Consider the following 23756-nt stretch of genomic DNA (forward strand, 5'->3'; position numbering starts at 1 on the left):
TCCCCGCCTCCCAGGCTGGGAGTGGCAGCTCCAGGTGTTTGATGCCACATCCCCCTCTGCTCTTTCCCTGGACAGGTGGTTCCAAGGAGGGTGAGGAGAGAAGCAGAAGAACCAGCTGTCCTGATCTGATGGGTTCTTCCAGCTCCCTTTGCCCCCTTCCCTCCTCTGAGAATGGTGGTGGGCTGCTGAGGGCAGGGCAAGAGAGTTCTGCCTGCTTCCAGTAAACAGCCCTGATTGGCTGCCCTGCCCCTGGAGGAAGACAAGTGTGGAAAGCAGCCAGTCAAAGGTTTTTTTCCCCCCAGAGTTTATGGAAAACATGCTGGGTTTTGGGGGGGATTTTTTAAAAGACATTTTCAGAATTATTTCAGAACAACTTTTAGAGCATGGGTGCTGAGAGCCGTTGAACCAAACTGCAAACCCTGTAGACAATGGAAACCACTTTAAGGCAGAGAGGTGAAGCAGCACTCCCTGCTCCCCTAGTTCCAGCACCTATGGAAATTTTACTTCTTGTGTCTGCCACCGAGGGTAATTTAGTACTGCTGCCAATTAGTTCTTTCAACCCTATAATACTTGCTGCTCCTTGCTTAGCCAAAACCAACTGCTTTCCTAAGTTCATCTTCTCCTTCTCTCCTTTGGACTTGCTTTTGCAACACCATGAATTTTGAATAATGATTTTATTATTATAAGCATTTATATTGCCCTATTCACTGTAGACTCTGAGGCCCTCATCCAAAACCTACTGAAAATAATAGGATGACTCCATTTGACAACAAGGGGCTTTTGATCAAGTCCTGTCACTCATTTTACAGGAGAGAGCAGCAGAACAGTTTAAATGGATGGAGTATGATATGAAATTCTCTTGTAAAGAGACAAACTAAGTTGTGAGGGAGAAAATAATTTCCATGATTTATCCTTTGGTAGCAGTGTGGAAACTTAGTCTGGAGAGCCATGCTGTTTTACTGACTTAGTAAATCAATACGAATATGTACATTGGTAAGAACTCTGACCTATGGTAGCAGTTGCCAATGCTGGAATAGGGCAGGGCTTAATTTGTAATGAAAGAGAAACCTGGGCTCAAGCAATTAGGTGCAGGGGCACAATTAATTTTTTTACATTCATAACAGATGCAGCAAGCCCAGAGGTGCCGGGGCTATGAACTACCAACCCTTGAGGTGCCAGAGCTCAGCCCTGGCAAGCCCTGGCACAAACTAAGTACTGAAATAGGAATATGGGATATATTAGCAAGCATCTGCTGAATCTGAGAGTAAAATACCACAGGCAGTTTAAAAAATGCTGGGTTTTCACTTTGGTAAATATTCTTGTGACACCCCTCATCCTCATGGTCACTCTTATAGTCTAATTGTGTATTGTTTAATGCAAAGTATGTCATGTAAGATGTTTTAGGAATGCTCATGACACACTAGAATTATTGTTACAGTAATATGTTTGTTGCAATGTAATGTGTGTACTTATGAGGTTTCACTATGTAATATTCCCAAAGATGTGTCCTCATGACTTGAAACATATCCAGGCAAAACTCTCCAGGAGCAGAGGGGCAGTTCATACCTCATTAAGGCATGTATAGAGCAAATCTAGCTCAGCATTCCAGGAACAAAGGACTGGCCTAGGCATCAACAAAGGAACCACAATAAGATGATGTTCACTAACTCAGGATGTAGATGAAACCAGGCAAGGACAGTGTTTGTCACCTGATCCTGAAGGAGGTGGGTGGGGGGCAAAGCTCCAGAGGAGAGGAGGAACATTTTAAAAGGGGAGACATTTTTCTCTCTCTCTCTTCCACCTCCATCTACAAACAACACCAAGCAACTGAAGTGATGATCAAAGGAGAGAGCCTGGTTGAAAGGAAACCAGCCAGCCTGTGGTGAGTCAATCATCAGAATCATCCGAGTTTGTAAGGCTGCTGAAAGTGTTAAGTTTAGAAGATTTTTACTCTTGTTTATTTTGACATATCTGACTTACTTTTCTCTGACTTATAATCACTTAAACTCCTTCTGTGCATTTGTTTGTTTATTTTACCTAACGTAGCACATTTGGTTTAAGGTATGTTGGAGGTGCCATTTGAAGTGACAAGGCTTGTGCATATCAATTTCTTTGTTAAATTGATGATCTATATGACCTTGCAGTGTTCAGTACCCAACAGTGTAAAAGGGAAGTTCCTAGGGTTGCATTTGGGACTGGGGGCTATTGCCTGGGGTCATTCTGTTGCATAATCCAATGAGCTGCTGACTAGAAGCACTCACTCAGTTCAGAACAGCTTGCTTGGGGCTGTGCATGAACAATGCAGGAGTGGAGGGTTTTCACAGCAGAGCAGAGCAAGGTGGGTTTCAAGAGTGAGGGATTGAGGTGACACGGCCATACACCAATCTAGATTGCACTAGGGGAATGTCACAATCCTGTTATAATGTGGTGTTCATCTGTCACCATTTGAGAACTGCTTTGGTGATTTGAAACAAACCAAAATTGTCACAGGGAATTGTATTTTGTATTGATTTAAAAGCTCACTTATAGGATAACACTTACAGAAACACTCATATGACTTTAAAACACCTGTGCTTTCTAGTGGTAGATAATATAATCCATTTTTATTAATTCTAGAGAACATAGGCAAAGCTGTTGGTAGTGCCAGTGTCGACCTCAAAACTCTGTTACCTGTTAATAGGCTTTGTCATTTGTCTGTATACTTCAATATCTGAGATTAGAATATCGTGTTTGTCTACTTCAGTGCCTCCTCAGATTAGAATGTTGTGTGGACCCTTAGGGAGAGATTCTCTGCTCCCTGTCACTCCCTAGGGAACAAAGCCCCAGCAGGCATACAGCCAGCACTACTCTGCATCATGACCTTCCAGCATGTGGCACAGGAAACAACAGGGTGGAAGAGTCACCAAAGTGCTGCCCCTCATTCTGACTATGCTCAGCTGGCTGGTGGCTGATTGGGGACCATGGCCACCTAGCAAAGGTTAGAGCAGCCCTAAGGCTGCTGTAAGCTGCAGCAGGGATGAGGGGTTGGGCATGAAAAATAGTGTTTTGAAACTAGCTCATCTATAACTAGCTCTCAGATATCCCCACTCTCTGGTTTGCTCAGCATAAGCTTGAAGCAGCACAGAATCTGGCTCCAGTTGTCTGAAACCTTATCCATTGAGTCTTTTGGGGATAGCAGCTCCCGATAGTGCTCAACTTGGACCTCATCACCAGAAAGAAAAAGAAAAATCCCTATACTCATTGGGATTCCAGATGGAATGTTATTGAAGTTAATAGACCTGAAACAAGAATAAATTTGACCCATTATTGCCCAAATCCTGGTGCCCTATTAAGTCTGCTTTGCACTATGCTGGCAGCACAAAGCAGACATGCCCTAAATGGCCAGCTGAGGATATGTAGGTGAATCCTCCAGTGTCATAGAGCTGACTGTGCCTACATTTTGGCATTCAAGTCCATATTTAGGCACTTAACTAAATGACCTAATTTTTCAGGGGTGATAACCATTTGCATGTCCCAGTAACGGCAAAATATTAAGGCAGTTCAGTGGTAGGAACAAGAACAGAGATCAGAAGTTTTAGGATCTTAGTTCCTGTAGTCCATGTGGTTTTTAGGCAGATACCACTGACTACAATTCCTTCCCTTCCTTTATGGGATTTAGGAAATTTGCAACCTGCAGTTATTAGTTAGGTACTTATTTGTGCCATATGTGCTTTTCGAACTTTGCGGCATGCAGCTGCTGTAAAGCATAGCTTAAGGAAACGTACCTCAGAGTTGCTGGTAGCATGTGAAATTCCTAAATTTGCACAGATCAAGTTGCTCATTTGCACATGATGCTGACATCTTCTTAAGCTCTTTAAAAGCCTGCTTCGGGTTTGAAATTCTCTGATGCTATAAAATGCCCATTAACACTGTTTATAAGCAATAATTCCTCCAAGAAACCCCATAAAACTAGTCCAAATTAATACTCCATGTTAGTAGTCTTCAAAAAGATAAATAACACAAATTTAGGCAATCTAAGCTATTCAAGAATTATGAGTCAAATAAAAGTTAAAATATTCAAGAGGTGAGCAATCATCATTTTAGGAGCTCTAACATCGCCCAAATTCCTTGTGTAATGTCCCTCAAGCTTTCCAGAAGAAAAAATGTGCTCTGGCATAAGATCACACGTGAAATTTCACGTTTGTAAGTTTACCAAAACTGTAACTAGTAGAGAGGAGGGTGCATGTGTTTGCAAATATGTTCAAAATTAGGCTTATAATAGAAGCCTATCTTCTGTGTGGAAATATGTGTATTGCCCATTCTAAACTGGCAGTTGAAATAGTTTTTCACCATTTCAAATATTTTAATCCTTTAGTTAAGGTAAATTAGCTGTTTTAGTGACTATTGGCAACAATTCTTTAAAAAGCCTTTTTCTAGCTCCTAGAAAAGCATTTGAGAGGAAAGACCTTTATGGCTTTTAGTTTTTTGCTCCCAGAGTAGGAGACAAATAGCGCATAATGCCATTGTCTATGCAAGGAAAGTTGGTTTCAGGTGAAACTTAGATGGACTATCTTAGGGTAAAAGGCCTCCAATATAGCAAGCTAACTTGTCCATTCTGTGAACTCTTAGAATTTCCCCTAGTTCCTTATTGATAAGGCTTCTCATCTTACTGATAGCATGAAGTTTCAATAAATAATCAACTTGATTTGAATATATTAGAAATCATTTTTACTCTTTTTAAGCAGCCCAAATAATTTGATCCAGGATGAATACATGAAGAATCTTGTATTGAGATTCTTTATTTCACCCATGCTAGAGCTGGGACAATGTTGCTCCAACACATTCTTCTTCTTTGTAAATACACAGTTGCTGCCTGGTCTTCAAAGATTAAGATACATGATATTTTCATGGCGGTGGTACTTCGAAGAAGGCTGGGTGGTACGCGAGCCGTACCACGCCGCCGAATCCGCCGCCGAAAGTCCCCCCCCGCCACCATGAAACCCTGCCGCTGCCGAAAGTTCCCCCACCCACCCCCATGAAACCCTGCTGCCGAAAAGGGGCAAACAGCGGCAGGGTTTCGGCGGAGGGCATTGTTTCCCCCATGTAACCCCCCCCCCGCCGCCGCCGCCACCGCAAGTCCCCCCTGCCGCCGCCGCGAAACCCCCCCGCCGCCAAAAGTCCCCCCCCCCCCTTTTTTCCCGAGTGGTATTCAGGAAAAAAAGATTGAGAACCGCTGTTCTATTGTATTCTTTGTAGGGGAGGGACATGGGTCTGATCACCTGGTTCAGCATCTTTGGTGGATGGCAGGCCTATGCCTGCTCCCCCTCTAGCACCTTTTGGGAATATCTCTTTTCCCATCCACCAGCCTCAGGAAATAAGTCAGAATAGCTTCTGTTGACCATCTTCAGAACAGAGAAGTCTCGGCCAAGCAGGAAAAGTGCAGAAATACCATGTGAAGACAACCAAGTGATAAAACCCAACCAATTTATCTCAAAGCTCAGCAGTGCACTGTGCAAAGCAGCAGTGAAACTGCTAGTGAAAAAACTGTGCCCAATCTCAGCTAAATTCTCACTGACAGGAATGTGTTTGTTCATTTTCACAGAAGCTGTGCAAGATCAAAAAATATCAAATGGGGTGAAATACTGTGAAACCCTCTACTCATGCTAGTATTTCCACAAGTACTTCTACTGACAACAGGGGAACTCATCAAGTGAGTAAATGCTCATCAGTGGGAATAAGAGAGTCACAACAAAGCTCTCAGATTATTTTTAATTTCACAATGAATACTTCAACACAGCTCTAATTATGGATCATTTTAACTGACTAGATATGTGCTGCATTTAAATAAGAAGCTAGAGACTCTTTATTGGGTTTACAAGCAGACTGGGACAGTTTATAGTGCAGCTTTCACTTCATTTTCTCTTTTCCTTTTTTAATTTTGTACGCTTATGAATCAGTACCATGATAACAAAACTTTTCCAAGGCATGCTTCAATTTGATCAAACCAAACCATGAAATTCCCAGTTAGATAACAGAGTACTTTAATAATAGTGTGCCAGCTGTTAACTACTAATGAACATTTGAGGGTCTGGGACTATTACAGATGAGCCACTAAACACTGACATCATTACTGTGTGGTCTCCATAAGGTATATCAACACTACAACAGCTACAATGGCACAGCTATGGTATTACAGCTATGCCAATGTAGCACTATAGTGTAGACACTTCCTACATCAAAGGAAAGGGTTTTTCCATTGATGTATTTAACCCACCTCTCAGAGGCAGTAGCTAGATCGATGGAAGAATCCTTCAATCAACCTAGCTGTGTGTACAGTGGGGGTTCGGTCGACCGTACAACATCGCACAGGGTGCAAAATTTTTCACAGCCTTGACGCTCAATGTAGCCAGATCAATCTAATTTTTAGGTGTAGATCAGGCATCAGTGAAAAGGGACTAAGCAATCTGCCTTTGAAAATGTATTTCATATATCTGTGTTGACTGTTTGAAGCTGAAATAGACCATGGGCTTGTCCATATTAGAAGAGTTGTACCAGTTTAACTAAAACAATTAAAATGTATCTCAAAAAAAATGTAAATCCCCAAAGCAGACACACTTAAAATACTTTAACCCTTGCTTAAGTTGCTTTATTTTATGTTGGTAAATTACTGAATTAAGTTAAACCTCTTGTTTAGAAATTGTTATAATGCAAAGTGTTAATGGCTTGCCACTAGGGGACACTAATATATAAGTGCCCAAAGTGAAAAGAGTTAAGATGTCAGGTATCAACTGCACGCAGATAGTTGTGATGGAAAGTGAATGGATAATTCACTGCACTAGATCCTTGTTAAAGGAACTGAGAACATGTCAATACAGGAATTTTTTTTTACAGTTGTACTGAGGGTGGTGGTGGTGGTGGTAGGGGTATGTGTCTGTGTGCGTTCTGTGTTTCAGAATGACCTCACAAGGGCGTTATATCAGTATAAGTATAATGGTTTAAATTCACTTTGTCTGACCTCATACTGCTATAACCTTCCTATGTAGACAATTCCTGCATGAGTTAAATCTTATGTAGTCAAAGCTTTGGGGTTCCTTTTGTAAAGGCTTCACAAGAGGAGGCTTAATACTTAAACTGGTCAAAAATTTTCCATCAAAAAGACTTTTGCTTATTTTTGTCTTTTTGGAGATAGAGACTATAAGGGTATATGATAGCTCAGGTGAAGGGAGAGGATGGGTAAAAAATAAAAATATTGGGTAGTCAGAACCTCTATTAGGAAAAATTTCTCACGATGATCCCTTTTTCCCATGCTTTGGATAGGAAGCTACTCGTACAGACTGCTGAGGTCTGAGTTTGAGGACAAGTCTGTATTTCATGCAAAACAAAACTATAAGCCATACAGTGACTCAGGGAAGAAACTAACTTTAAATTAGCTTCTCAAAACAAGATGACAGCTTTTTCTGGTCCACCAAGGATCAATAATTTCCGTTCAACCTCTCCTGGGTTATTTGCATTTGCCGAAGCCAGAATCATGCTTTGATGCTTTCCATCTATCTTTGATCCCTGACTTCTGAGTGTCTTGAAGATTTTAAATGGAAATTGCTGTGTAACAAACAATATGTTTGGTATAATTATGGTTAAAAATAATGATGCTGTGACAGAATATTCACACTATACACATTATTGTAATAATCTTTGTACAAAGTATGCCTTGTAGGTATCATATGAAAACTCATAATTTGCTGGCCAGTATTGTTCTGGTGAAGTGTGTGTGATAACGTTGTATGTGAAGTTGTAAGATTCCCCTGTATGATGTTATTAACATATGTTCCAAACCTCACAGCCCTGCCCAAACAAAGGAATGTGTGCTCTGCTTAAATTGCATTTAAGCAGTAAAGAGAGACATTAACCAGGAAGGGAAGACAAAGGAAGTTCAAACAGATTAAAAAACAACAGGAAAAATCCTTTCACAAACTCTTTGGCTCCTGGTTTCCCCCGAGGGGGGGGCGGGTGGGGGGGGACTGAAACTATAAAAAGGAGGGACAGACACTCAAGGCACTCACACCCTCACCCATCATGTTCAATGATCTGAAGAGACAAAGGAAGCAATTGTTGGACTCTAGGGGAAGGGTCCTGACCTGAGTTTGGTCAGTAATCTGCTGAAGCATGCGGTGAGAAACTTTGCTTGACTGAAAGCTAGTTTGCTAAATTAGGCATTAATAAGCATTTTATCTTTATTTTTCTTGTAATCATTACTGACTTTTATGCCTCATTACTTGTACTCACTTATAATCTCTCTCTTTGTAGTAAATACATTTGTTTTATTGTTTTATCTAATTCAGTGTGTTCAGATTGACGCGTCTGGGTAACTCCATTTGAGGCAACAAGTTGTGTACATATTATTCCCATAAAGGAATAATATACTCAGTACATTTGCAGTGTCCAGCAAAGGGCTGGGCAGTACAGGACATACATTTCTGGGGCAAAATATGAGCATTGGGGTCCCCCTTTGGTAATTTTAAAGGCTCATAAGAGCCAAGGTGTGACTGGCTGGCTACAGTTCACACACAAACATAGCTGGGAGTGACTTACAAGCTAGAGGCTGTTTGTGAGTAGCAAGGCATTGTAAAGTGCACCCCAGGTTAAGGGCAAGGGTGACAGTTACTCATTAGTCTGGATTGTACTCTGGTGTGTCAGAAATACCATGTTATGAATGCACTGAGGAGCATTGGTGGGAGATTTCTACTATTTCAAAACATTAGATTGCCTAGTCATGCTACAGGTCCTGAAATGTCCCAAGAAACGTTGGGAAAATAAGGTTTATTTCACTTTCTTTGCTTTTGCAGTTAGTTGGTTACCTTTTCTATTGATCACATGAATCAGTTACACAGAAATTAAGGTTAAGCAAATATGATTGGGTTAGGGCTCTTGGTTAAAATGCCTTTGAATACGGGATTTAGACACTTTTGAAAAGTTTCCACCTCATCATTAGGGGTGAAATCCTTGCATCATTGAAGTAAAGGGGAGTTTTACCATTGAGCTTCAGTGGGGCCAAGATTTCCCCATCATCTAGGCTCAGAGACATCAGTTGTTTTTGAATGATCTAAAACATTCTAAAGTACTTCGAGCTTCAAATTTCTGATGACTTATTTGGGTACAGTTCCCATGGACAGATTTTGTAGTGCTGATTAATGTTGGGATAATTCTCCATTTGGTAATCCACCTGGAACAGAACAAGCCTTAGTATGGAGAGAATATCTGGAATACATATGGAGAGAATTATAAATTCTCCTTTTTCCTTCAGTCTAACATTGAAATCAGTGAGATAAAGGATGACTATAAGGCATTATTTGATATTTTTCTCTTGTGCCATCAATTACCAGTGTTTTACCCACTCAGGAGTCTGCATGTATACTATTAAATACATAGGGCCAAATCCCAACTGAAGTCAGAGCTGATTTACACCAGATGAGAATCTATCCCATACTACATAGCTGGAGAAAAAACTATAGTTATATTCAAACACTAAGAATGTTACTTGGCAATTTTTTTTCTTCCTTCCAATAATGTAGCATGCACAATCTACAAATACATCCAATCTGGTAACCATAGTTTTCTTTGTATGTCCTATAAAAAACTGGGTGTGAAAGAGAGACAGAGAGAGTCACCCACCTCAGCCCAGGTATTAGGGTTACTTACCTGATTCACAGCAGGAACTTGAACCCAAGTCTCTCACGGCCTAAATGAGCCCCCTAACGAGGGTGACCAGATGTCCTGATTTTATAGTGACGGTCCCGATATTTGGGGCTTTGTTTTATATAGGTGCCTATTACTCCCTGCCCCCTCTCCTGATTTTTCACACTTGCTATCTAGTCACCCTACCCCTAACCACTGGGCTATTGGCTATTCTGAGATGTGTGGAGCAGGGGAGGGTGTGTAAATTTCTGAAAGGTATCAGTTTCATGCCCATGCCAAACAAAAATATGTCAAAACCTCAACTTTTTTGGAGAAATGGATTTCTTGTTTTCTGGTAACCCTAGTAAAAACTAGTGTTAACATATTTTAGGTTCCCAAAAACAGGACACTGTCAGAGGAGGGGGATGGGGAAGGAGTGCTGGAGAGGGTACCTTATTGGAGGTGGGGGAGGCAGTGTCACTCCCTGTCATGGAGCTGAGCTATAAGAACAAAAACATGAACCCATATAATCTGGTGACACTACAGTCAAAGCTTCCAATGATCACAATGAGTTGGTATGACACAGCATGAAAAGAATAGCACACTACATTGCATTGGCTAGAGAATGCAGTGTAAGTTACCATGGTACTATAGTGATACTGCTGATTTATCTGGTTCATTACCTGGCCTATTTTGCTGACACTGTGCATCTCATATTTTTTCAGTTCCTAGTGGAAAGAGAGGTTATTAATCATCTAGGCAATGAAATGTAGCCATTTGTTGCACGTGTTGACACCAGGTCAGGAATTATTTATCTGAGTTCTGATTAGCACCCCAGGGCAAATACTGAATTAAGATGCCTGGTATCTTGCACTTTTTTCTAGTTCATGATCAAACAAATTTTCATCAGGTTCTGGTATAGTTTCAGTAGGTTACCTGCCTTTTCTTATATTCTTTACAGTTCACTGATACAGATTGGCATAAATGGGAAGCTGACCTGTCAAAAACAAACTCCTAAATATTAGTGTCTTGCTGATGGCCATTGATTATTTAACAAGCAACAAAATTTTGTGCAGCCCTGCACAATACAGATGTCTGCTGCTATCCCATGGGGGTTACAGTCTCAGGCATCTGATGAAGTGGGTTGCAACCCATGAAAGCTTATGCCTGCAGAAATTAAATTTGTTAGTCTTTAAAGTGCTACAGGACTCTTGTTGTTTTAGTCTCAGACAGACAATCCAGTACCGCTATAAGACACCCAGCTGACTTAAAGAAGATCCAAACTGAAAGACGGTGAAAGGCTTTAAAATATATTTTAGATGTATACTGGCATATTAGCTATATGGTCTATTGTAAATAGGCTTCAAGGGAGTTGGGTAAGAAGGAAGCAAAAACAACAACCCCAACAACAAAAGAGAGCTGCTATGGTGGCAAATTTGAAGTATTCTGAGGAAGGAGGGAAAAAGAAGGGTTTGACCATGGTGAATTTATTAGTAATGTCCATGATGACGTCAAACTATACTCACAACGCACAAGGTTAACTGAGTTAAACTTACTGTTAGATATAGCCATAGGCTTGCTGTAATAGATCTTTCCTCAGGAGATTTTAAAGCACTTTACAAAAGGTGGTAAGTATCATCACCCCCATTTTAGATGGGAAAAATGAGGTACAGTGAGAAGTGACTTGCCCAAGGTCACCCAGCAGGCTAGTGACAGAGCAAGGAATTGAACCCCGCTATCCTGAGTCCCAGTCCAATGCCTTAATCGGTAGGTAACACTACCTCCTTATAATTACATATCTCTTTATAAAATGCCCATTGTGCACAGAAAGACCTAGTGACACAAGAGAATGAACTTAAGGAGAACACTATTAAGAAGTGCATGGAATAAATCGTTTAATATATTTTACTTGCAGTAGGTTTGAGAGGCATCTCTTTTTCTTGGTGCATTGAACCCAGATGGAACTCATTAAACATACACATTGAATGACTGATCCAAAGCCCATAGGAGTTAGTGGGAAGTGTCCCATTAATTTCAATAGGCTTTGGATCAGACGTTGAGAAAGAGGTGCCAGATTCTCCTTTTAGTTACACTGGTGCACTGAGGTACCCAAGAGGAAAATTTGGCTTAACAGATCCCTAAAAATGTCAGTCATTTTATTGGTATCAAATGAATCATCATAAGAAAACAGGAGAAGTAGTAAGGACAGTTGGGGCTCTTGCTGGAAATTTGGTCAGAGACAGTGAAGCTGCTTGTTTCAATAGTTAAGATGAATGTGCACTCTTCCTAGACAGGATCTTAAAAAAATCCAAATGAGGAACAACAAATATGCCTAATGATAAATCACACTACAAAGTTCATATTTCTAAGCTGGTAACTATGCATAAGGATTTTACAATACCCAAATCTCGAGTTGTTTCACTTATAAAGTAGTGTATAAACCAAATATTGTTGTGCTGTGCATCCTCTTCAAGGTACATGATTCACTGCAAAGGTAATTTGCAAAAAGTCCTTCTCAGCACAGAGTAAACTATGTCTTGGGCAGCTTACTATTCATAGCTCCTCACCGTATCAAGCAAAGCTAAGAGCAAAGGAAAAATTAAAATATACCAGCCTCAGCACTTGAAATGTCTATTCATACGTAAGATCATTTTTATAATATAATCACTTGTGAAAGTTGAGTTTTCTTTTACTGGCTAATGAATATATCTGAGATACTATAAATCAGGTTACCATTCAATTTGTCCAAAATGACACAAACAATAATTATATTTGTATTAATGAACTGAAGCTGTAAAAGGAATTTTAGTCATTTAATGAACAGTTGGGGGAAAACAGCCTGCTGCAAGGTAGGTAGATGACAATTAAATAGTTTCAAGTGCTATTCAATATGCTACAGGAGGATAGGTGGTATTTAACAGCCTCTCTCTATCATGTTCAATACTAAATACTTGCATTTCATAGGATTCTTTTCACCCACAACACTTTACCAGCCCTTTCCCTCCTTTAAATAACAGTTTAGCACCCTCATGCCAAGCTGTGGAAAATTATCTTGCAGCTGCGGCATTTGGGTCCAAAACAGATTCCACTGACAGCTGTATTTATAGTATTAAAACTGTATCTTGGTTTGTTACTTTGTTAGGTTGCTGATTGACTGTAGGAGCTATCAGTGTCTCACCATCTTTCAATGGTATACCTTTGGCTTAGGAGAAACGTGTGTATCATTTGATGAATGAATACCTACCTATGTCATACCTGGCCTGTCTTATGCTATAAAATGTTACCCTGTGCTTGCTCAGAGAGAGAGAGAGAGAGCGAGAACACACACGCTAACATTGTGATGGCAGTGAACTGCTGAAAAGGGAGGGTGATTTCAACTTTGGATTTGCTGGTTTCAGGTTATAATGAATGGTACCGCTGAACTTTAGTGATGTTTTTTAACATTGTCTTTGATAATTCAGTGACTTCACTGCTTTTAATCATTAGCCCATTCATGAAGGGAAACCCATCTCCTGATTTTTTTGGTGATGGTTTCCTCCCTTCTGTAATTAAATCTTAACATTTATAGTGTCCTGAGACAAAGATGTTACATGAAAAGTGCTTTAAGTGTGAATGTGTGAGAGATTAGTTATGTTACATCAATACCTCTGCTAACCAAGAACAATGCTAGTGATCCAAAGGGTGAACTGAATCTGAAAAATCCATGCAGAGCATTATGTCTCATTATAGGAACAAATGAGACTTTTTGTTTATGTGTCTGCTGCATTCCTTTGGCTTTTCAGATTAAGTAAGAGAGAAGATGGACTTTATTATGCCTAAATTGAATTTTTACGAGTGACAAGTCAGTTTTCCCATGCACTTATACTGTAGCTGCAATTAGATGTTTTCTATTTGAGAAAGGAAAATGAAAACACACAATCTGGAAGACCAGAAAATGTAGGTGGGTGAGTTGATTTTCACAATTTCTGTTCTCATAAATTCATATTTTATTACTCAGAGAGACCCTCATCATCCAATGAGATGCCTGTTGGTCCATCCATGCAGCCACACAGACCTCATTGCAGAATTGGTGCCTAAACCTGTAGTTATTAATACAGCCAGTTTTGAACAGGATCAGGCAACTCTGCAGCCAATCTTTTTAAATGGGATTTTCCTAATAATCCACAATGCAGTTGCAGTCAACTTTAAACTATGCCCCATATCCTTGACAAGTGCCCACTGACTTATTTTGACACTGGGCTACCGGCTGTCCACCTGGCTGACAATGACTCTATCAAACGGCTAGGCACATTGCGCATACGCTAATAGATTAATACTGCCCATATGCTTGATCAAGAAAGGTCCAAGCTGCTTGCTAGCTTGTGTTAGATACATTTATAGTGTCAGGCAAGCCCCTAGCTGGACGTATGTCCATATGTCACCCTCACCACCAATAGCACTAGCTAACATCCTTGTTGGCAGTCGTAGCAGAAGCACTAGGACGGACACAGCTACTCTCCATGCACCACTACATATCAGTTTTTACTGGTCAGGAGTGAGGAATACTGGGGGAAAGTGCAGAGGAGTTTGCGCGCCATGGCCTGCACCGTTATGTGGCTATTAATACACAGAAACAATACACTATGTGTCAGTCAAGAATGAGCTATAAAGAACATGTCTACCAAAACCACAAAAGTAAAGAAATAAAATGTTATGACATCTAGCAGTACAGACCCACCACCACCATGTCACAGACAAAACACAACTTAACTCTGCTACATAAGGGTGCCAGCCCTTAATCACTCCCATCCTCTAGTTCAGTGGTGCGCAAACTTTTCCAGTTGCTCCCTCCTCCCCCACACTACTGCACAACCAAGGCTTCCTCAACAGCAGGCTCCTTCTACCTTACAGCCAGGCTGCACCGCTAGGGCAGGGCCAATACCTGCCCCTCTGCCCCTCCCTCATCAGGTTTTCAGGGTGGAGGAAGGCACATGCAAATGTATCTGGGGACGGAGACAGTGCTTAGTGCAGAGGATGCTGGAAGCGGAAATCTGAGCTGCACACTGACCCACACGTTGGATGACCTACTGAAGTGAGTCAGGGCGTGGAGGTGGATCTGGGATCTGCGGGAGCTGGTGCGGATCCTGCTGTGCAGGGCTCGCTGTTTGCCTCTCGAACGTTCCTCTGTGCCCCACAGCTTGTGCAGCACTACTCTAGTGCACCACCTCCACCATCTTTGCACTCCCTCCTTTCTAGGATGCTGGAAGACCAATTATAACTCAAACCAATGAACAGATTTACATGAACAACTTCAGAATATTGTAGCTTTCCTCAGAGATTGTGGTGAAATTTTGAGGCAAATAAATGGTGTTTTCCAAACAAAAGCCAGAGGTTGAACTCCTCCTGCTTTAAGCTCAAGTAGAACCCAACCTTAAAGACAGTGTCACAAACGATAGCTGGTCTGGCATTTTCTGTCAAAATTTTTTCCAATGGAAAATGCCCTTCTCACAAAAATCAAAGTTTTCCATATGAAAAATTCAAGCTTACTTAAAAAAAAGTTTCCATTTTCCAGTACGGAAAATTAAAATGACGATTCCTTGGATGCTTGCCTGGAAAACTCTTTTCAAACGATACTTTCTGCTCATGAGTTTTTCAGGCTGGCTGGCAGCAAGGCAAAAAATTCCATTTGGGTTCTCTCAATGAAATTTTTCAAAAAATCCTTTCCTAAAGAAATGTTCACTTTCGACTTTTTTCTCCCAGTTTGGGGTGTTTTTTCACCCCCTCAAAAACATGACATTTTCCTGAGGATGGATTTCTGTATTTGCAACAGCTCTGCCATGGTAAAGTGCAATTCATCATCCGGGACTGTGAATACAGCACTTATCACAAGTATTAAAAATTCATGCTTAAGACTACAAATAAAAATACAAACTCTGAATTATATTCAGTAAATCATAAATATGGGAACATCTTGCTGAATGAATATGTTACCTTTACTTCTACCATAATCTACCTGAAAATTCATGTTACTGTTCAAACATGCTCATTACAATTATACTGTCTTCTTGTTTCTCCTTTGTGATCACATATTTAAAACCTTATACTTTATCAACACATTGAGACTTATTATTATAGCTATCTTGGCTATTGTCTCTTGTAACATCACCACCACCAATATGTTGTACCTACAGCATATGATTAGTTTTTTCATACTTTGTTATATAATGAACTTAATAAAACTATAGAAATTAAGCTCTATTTAAAGAGCAGAAATCATTAGCTGCCAAAGAAGTGGGCCCATTCATTTCCTAGATATTGTTAAGATCAATACATCCAGACAGTTTCCGTATAAGACTTGAGACTAATCATTAAGCAAGATATTCAATAAGTATTGGTGGGCATTGGAATTTTGTAGTTTGATCCCCCTTTGTCTAAATTTCTATAGTCTTGGAGATTATTCCATGCATTAATTAAGAATGGAATTCTTCTGTATAAGACTTTGGCAACAAAGGTTACATATAGCATAGCTGGCTATACAGATTAGTGCCATGTTGGCAGTTTATTAGATCTAGGCCTTGTGAAATTCCAGGATGCCTAGTTTTTTTCTAGCTCTGTCTCTGCCTTTTGATTTGATCCTGCATTGTTAGTGGAGGTTTTAGGTCTTTGAGGAATGCAGGTGCAGTCCTCCACTGGGTGACCTCTGGCAAGTCAGTTACAGCCAAATTTTCAAAAGTACCTGCTATTTTTGGGTGCCCAGCTTTAAGTACCTAATGTGTCTCAAACTAGGTAACTAAGCTTTGAGGAACTCAGAATCAGTGGCTACTTTGAAAATTTGTGCCCTGACATCCCTTTGCCCATGTTTACTGATCTAGATATAGTAAGTTCTAATATTCCACCTTACATCATCAGAATTAATATTAATAGAAACAACTGATCCTTGGATGTAAATTGTTGTGCAATTGTTATATATACTTATTCTCCTCTATTTCCATATTTCTCTGAAAATATACAGATAACATCTAAAAATACAGGGGGTTGTGCAAAAAAAGGTATCCAGCACACAAAGAGAGAATGGACATTTCACTTAAGGTAAATGGATCTATAGCTATGCAAACTGTAAAGTTTACTACAATTGTGGCAGATATATTAATTGTGTGTTTGATTCTGCCACCCTTACTCATGTTGAGTAGCATTTTCTATCAAAAGAAGAGTGGCTGAAGGTACCACTCAACATGAGCAAGGGTATCAGAATCAGGTCCCATAGAAGTAGAAGGGGATACTGGGTGTGTCTACATTTCAATAAAACATCTACTGCTGGACTCTATCAGCTGACTCAGGCTTCTGGGGCTCAGGATGCAGAGCTATAAAATTGCAGTGGAGACATTCAAGCTCAGGCTAGGGACTATAGGGTCCTGGAGCCTGGGCTCCAGCCTGAGCCAGGACGACTGTGACAGGGCCCCCCAGAGTGCTACCTGAAAACTGTGGGAACATCTGCCGTCCTCACTCTTCAGCCTGGGTGGCCCCCCACAATGCCTTGCTGATGACAAGCAGCAAGCCCCTCTAGGCGCTGTTATCTCCTAGCCCCATAGCATGCAAAGCATCACACCCAGCTAAATTTTGTGAATGATATGGGTTGCCACTCATTCTGTGATGCTGTCAGCAAGCTACATTTACACAGCCATCTACAGGTAGACACACACATAGTTATATGAGTGCCTTGCCTAGCCACTCATGAACCAACAATAGAGGCACCAGCTAATTACCTTCCTCTGTTCCTACAGTTTGTAAGAACTGCACCAAAAGGAGTCTATTTCCAAAATTATATATTAATAAGTCCACTGCTCCCTCATCATGGAGAAAGCAGGCAACAGCTTTTGTTGCTGAGTTAAGATTTCTAGACACTCCAATCTGAGACCTCAAGGGTTGAGAGAAAACATTAAACAAGTTTATTAACTACAGGAAAATAGATTTTAAGTGATTATAAGTGGCAAGTATAAAGAGATTAAAAGTAGTTACCAAATGAAATAAACATAAGACCATAGTATAAGTTCTACACACTAACAAGCACTTGAATTAATAATGTCTCACCCTTGTTAGCTGGTACAAGCAGTTTCTTAAATGCAGGCTGGGCAATCTTCCCTGCCTGGTACTCCCCTCTCCACTTTCAAAGTCCTTTTTTCTTCCAGATGATCCTTCAGGTGGTGAGTTGGGGAGAGAGATAAGTCAAGTCATGTCATTCTCACCCTTTCATAGTCTGTTTAAACTTTCTGGAAGAATACATGCATGTGACATAGCAGCTGTGTCCCATTGGTTAAGCCAACCCCATTGTGAATGTGTGTCTTACAATGAAGCCTTCACTGTAAACAATTCCTCTTAGTGGAATCTATTTGTGAATGGACAAGAGATAGCCATTTATGCTGTCTGGCCACTCCATTGCTGTGCCTGAAAGGCTGTTTGTGGGAGTTTCCCCACCTTCCAGCATGTTTGAGTAGCATGTTCAACAATGTTTCATAACTTCACATACAATGGCAGCACATACAATCCAACTAGATATTAAAGATTTAGCAGATAAGACTTTTAAAATAATACCACATAAGGCATACCTTGTACAGAACATATAATTATAGGACATTGGTGAATATGGGGTTTTTGGGGTGTTGTTTTCAGCCACAGGGTGGCACAACATCTACATTGCAATTTTATAGCCCCACAACCCAAGCCCAAGTCAGCTGTCACAGGCCAGCTGTAGGTGTTTTATCGCAGTGTAGATATACCCACTTACTGGTCAGTGTGCATGCATGGCAAGGGGAGGGCCACATTTTTATGGTTGCTAAAGGACAATTTAGATTTCCAGCTGCTCTGCTGAAGCAGAAGGGCATGGATTATTATACCAGTGGAAACCAGTAAAACTTACACTGACAATACCTGGATGCCCATCTAGAAAGGTTTACAAAAGAGAAAATCTATATGTGCGGGAGAGAGTATGCCAAAATAGTCTTGTCTCTTTCCTGTCTAGAGTGACTAGAAGCATTCACAACAGATACATGAACAGGAAAGAGGGAATGCTTTCAAGTATTCAGAAACATAACTGGAAAGGCTCCACTTTTGCTGAATGGTAAGGTCTCTCTCAGATAAGCAACTGCATTTCAGAAGTTAGAAGACCTTTTTCATTCCCACTATTAGTGTAAGAAAGAATATAGGCTGCTGAGGATGAAATACTTACTCATTTAATGTTATATATGCTGGGCATGCTAAATCTAGAGGGCAAAAATCAGATGAGGGATAACATCTTTTTGGAGAATATAATTTTACTAAACACATCAGCACATCTTGACTGATGAGATTTGGTTCTATTAGACAAATATCTACAGCTATGGAAGCTATTTGAAGAGTCAACATTAATTTATTGTATACTTCACTATTAATGCAGCATGTCATATAAAACAGCCAGGACTAAACAGGCAGTAAAAATGAAAAATATGGCTATCAGTCATCAGAATGCATCATATACTTTATGCCATGTATTTTTAAGAGTTCTACATCAGCCTCCTAAGTCAATTTATCCAATACTTCAACTAGGATGTTCTCAAACTTACTCTATGTGGGACCCTCAAAACCCACTCAATCCCAAAATTCTTTGCAGTTACAACAGACAGCAAACTTCTAGAGTGTGTGCACACATGAAAGAGATATATAAAGGTAGATTCTCCTAGGTAGGATGGGATGTAATGCTGGGGGTGTAGTTTACTACTTATTGGTGGGTCAGAGAGCTGGAAGAACTTTCTCCTTTGACCTCCCTTCCTCCCTCTCACACTGTGCTTTGCCAACAGAGGTAGTGCTAAAAGCATGGTGAGGAGCTGGTAAAGCACTGTGAAGAGCAGGGGCCTTGGGATCACAGGTAGATGGTTCTTCCTACCTTTAAGCATCAGTTCCTTGGAGCAGAGCATTGTACAACCTGCAGAAAGGAAGGGAGAAGACGCAGCCGGGATGGGGGAGCCGGGATGGGGGCATACATAGAAGAGAATACAGTGTTTCCTTCCCCCTTTTAACTTGCTAGTGGTCACCAGATTTTGGAGACTGTATTATGCCCCCTCCCACCAACCATGCTACAACCTATCTGAAGGTCCCAAAACAAGTCTGAGAACCTTCAGTGTAGACAAAGGTGTTTGTTTCCTTGAAGACAGAATATTGGGTTAGTTTTATATTTTTTGCACCCTCTTCAAGTTTCTGTTTAGTGTTTATCATATCCAGAGGAAGAATCATTTTAGAAGAAATTACCAAAATTCTGTTGAAGGTGCATATCTAGGGGCTCTAACTTTCTTTAGGGTATTGGGCCAGCTCCTCAGGGCCAGTGTGGCTGCTTTGCATCATTCCGGCAATGCAAAGCAACCTCAGTGTCAGCTTAACTAGCCAGAGAAGAAACCCCTTAATATTGGGGAATCCCTGTGTGGTGTAAAGACACCTTTGCGACTCCTGTGCCATTTCTCTTAGCCCATCTCCTAGACCTGATGTTCCAGGTGTGGCCTGGGCATCTCAATGATGCCTGGCTGTTAGAACAATATGTTGGGTTAGGTCTAAATTAGAATATTCCTCAGGTTTCCCAAAATGATGCTGTGGGCTAGGTTGGTGCTCAAACCCTCCCACCCCCCTTCCCCAGATTGAAGGTGTACAGGTAGCAAAAAGCCCAGGATTGAGTCCTTATCTTTTGGGTTGCTATGTCTCAGTCAGGAAGTGAAATTATTTGAGCTTTTTTATAACAATTCATTCAGCCATTTTTTAAATTATCAGAATGAATGAGACTGTGTTGCGCGGAGGGAGGAGACATAGATACGTTTCGGCAGTTAAGTAGTTTTGCATCTACCACACAGTAACCGTGTTGCAGCTAAAGAGAATGTAATCAAATGACCCAGATGGGACCTTCTGCCCCTATTAGCTCCACATTATTATTGGCAATGTCGTCTCTTACGACTCATCTGTGGGTTTAGTTTTTCCTCTTCACTCTTTATTGCAATCTCCCTTTTTTCCCATTATCCCAAACAATAATTTTTAATAGACTTGGGAAGGACCTTGATGTGGTTCTTTTGCTCATTACATTATTTTGTACTTTAAATTGCTTCCTTTGCATGATGTAAGCATAGCAACTCTTCAAGACAATGGATTTGGAGAAGGTCAGCCAGGGATGATATTTAATTTTGTTCAGATACAGTATAACAATAAGCATTATTTTGCTTTTATCGGATCTTGCCTGATCAAAAACTCATATCACTGGGCCAGATCCCCAGCTCGTGTAAACTTGCATAACTCCATTGAAGCCAATCTGATTTACACCAAATGAAGGTCTGGCCCTATATTCACTAATTAGTACATAAATCAACCAGGTTGAGAAGGCATAGTTGTTTGTTTATGAGGCAGCTGTGCTGTTTCTGGCCTGTACCAACAGATATGTGTTTTTTGTGAATTACTGTAGCAGCTAAAAAACATAACATATATATCAGTATATTTGTTAGTGAAGTACAGAGATAAGGGTAACTTTTTCCTTTACTTAATACAGCAATATACAGCAAAGTGAATTACTGAAATGAAGTCTAGAATCCCATAATAGAATGTAAATTGAAATGGATATACTGCCCTGTCACATTTGAAGTATTAAAGCAACTAATAAAGGGTTAACACTGGAAAGGTTTATGTTTGGCTGATATTAGGCTCCTGATTTGTGTGTAAACTTAGATAGTGGAAGAGTTTGCTCAGTGAGGCATTTCTGACCAGTTAGTTATTGGACATTATATAGGAAAGTTCATATACGTTTAGGGAAGGAAACAGTATCACAATGTATACTGTAGGGAACAAGATTACACTTCAACTACTATCATCATCATTACAGTAGTGCTAAAAGGCTCCAGCAGAGTTCTGGGCCCCATTGGGCGGGCGCTGTACAAAACACATAGCTCTGGGGCAGGAACTGCATCCTCCTTATAACCCGTAGAGACCAGACAAACAGTGGAGAAGAAATGAAGCATTATCCCCTTTTTAAGGATGAAAGACTGAGACACAGAGATTAAATGACTTGCCCAAGGTCACACAGGAAGTCTATTTCAGAGCCAGGAATTGAACCTAGATCCCATAATCCCAGATTAGTTCCCTAAACACAGGGCCCTTTCCTTAGCCCTTTATTATATATTTTATTTGTGGGTTTTAGCCTGAATACATTTCTGCCTCCCATATTTTTTCATCTTTCAGATATTTATATGGAGTTACGTCCCCTTCACATTTTTTGTTTAAGTTAAACAAGTTCAGTTCCTGCAAACTCATCTAAAAAATCAGTCTCTTAGGGTACTTAACTTTAGCTGGACTTGAGCAGTGCAAAGCAGTAACATAACCTGACATGCAGGGACAGAGATTCCTCTCTCTGATATCTATGCCTGGGAAAAAAGAACAATGGATATTTTCTACTTGTGCAGTGTCATTGCTCTGAAAACTTCTATTCAGTTTCTTATCAGTAGTTACTCAGAGCCTCTTTCTTCATAGCTGGTGTCTAAATACAGTTCCATAGTTCATATCTGTTCTGTGTATTATTCTTCTCTGGTACAAAACAGAGTCAAGGTCATCATCATCATCATGATTCCAGACATGAGGGATTTTTTTATACAGCCTGCAGACTTGCTACCTTGTGCTATGATCTGGTCAGCTATCAAGGCTTGGGCAACAAAGTACTTTAAAATGGGAAACTTCCAAGGGAGAGTTAGAACTGCAATAGGTTGTGTTGCCCTATAAGCAAGCAAGAGGAGGAGCAGTAGAAGATGCACATAGAATAAAGAATTCAGGAGTCTAGCCTGATGATGAACTACAACTGGTTTCACCACATGTTGTATGTCAACCCTGTAGTTTAACGACACAATTTATATTCTGTGCATAGCAATTTGGCTAACATAGGAAAGCTTCTCTCACCAGAAGTCACCACTTAGCAGCCCCACTAGGCCCAATTCAATTAAGCATATAAGCACATGTGACATTAAGCGCATGCTTAAGTCCATCATACTTAGCTAATCACTTAAGCATGTACTTGACTTTAATCAGCTTCAAGTTAAACACATGCTTAAACGCTGTGCTGAAGTGCGACTCTCATGACCAAGTAAATTAGTGTAGAGCTGTATCTTAAACACTAGAGAGAGAAAAACTTGTGAGACAAAATGTAATTATCTATTGCAAGCCAGAAAACATCTTTGTTTGATTCCCAGCTATTCACCCCAATTGGAGTTGTCATCCCTAAAACCCCTTTGGGTTCAAACACCACCTATGTTCTTTGAAAATACAATCTGTTCACAAACATTGCACCAGGGATTTCTCCTGCAGGAGAGTAATCTGTACTCATAAGTAATTGCCTTCCAATCAATTTTTCCCCTCCAACATTAGTTTTCCATCATGTAAGTCAGTATTATAGGCCCAGTCTTCTCTAGTCACACACTCCTTTGCCAATTTATTAGGTGCAGATCTGTCCCCAGGAAAAGATCCTCTTACAATACTTTTGCCCCCGATCATGGAATCCAGTGGCATCCATCCTTACAAAAGGTCAAATCCTAAAAGTTACTAATTCTAGTGACCTGAAGAAGATCTCTGTGAAGATCAAAAGGTTGTCCACTACACGAACAGAAATTGCTTCAATAAAAGATACCACCCCACCAATTTTGTCTCTCTCATATCTTGGGGATCAACACAGCACTCTGCCACTGCAAAAAACTAATTCTATTACGGTAGTTGCAGGTGTTGTGCACCCCTCAGGATTTGACCTAAATTTTACAAGCCACAATAATCCTCCATCAACAAAACATAACGGTCCTAATTCTCATTTACAATAAGGTCCTTTTATAGTGTAAAGAGGACTTTAGCTGACCGTTAAGATCCCTTTACATTGTAAGTGGTATAAGGGGCCCTTTCTGTAAATCAGAATCGGCCCCACCATTTCAAAATAAAACAGATTCTTTAGTAATTATAAATAACTTTCCCTATTAAGAAAAACATTTAAGCACATACTTAATTTTAAGCACATTGACTTCAGTGAAGTTAAGCATGTATTTAAAGTTATGTTTAAATGCCCTTCCTGAACAGAGGAGATTTCCTGAATTAGGGCC

The 23756-nt window shown here is 40.3% G+C and overlaps 1 protein-coding gene across 1 annotated transcript in view; it reads right to left on the reverse strand.

Moving 5' to 3' along the window:
* The window catches only part of SHISAL1 (shisa like 1), a 251849-nt gene that overhangs the window by 165267 nt on the left and 62826 nt on the right, over nucleotides 1-23756 (reverse strand). The window contains exon 2 of the mRNA XM_067558990.1: nucleotides 17719-17822. The gene's annotated coding sequence lies outside the window, so the exon portion shown is untranslated. The remainder of the gene's footprint in view (nucleotides 1-17718; nucleotides 17823-23756) is intronic.

The sequence above is a fragment of the Emydura macquarii genome, unplaced genomic scaffold (genome assembly GCF_026122565.2).
Source record: "Emydura macquarii macquarii isolate MOO-44397 ecotype Brisbane River unplaced genomic scaffold, CSIRO-AGI_Emac_v2 contig_2205, whole genome shotgun sequence".
NCBI classification, from domain to species: Eukaryota; Metazoa; Chordata; order Testudines; family Chelidae; genus Emydura; species Emydura macquarii.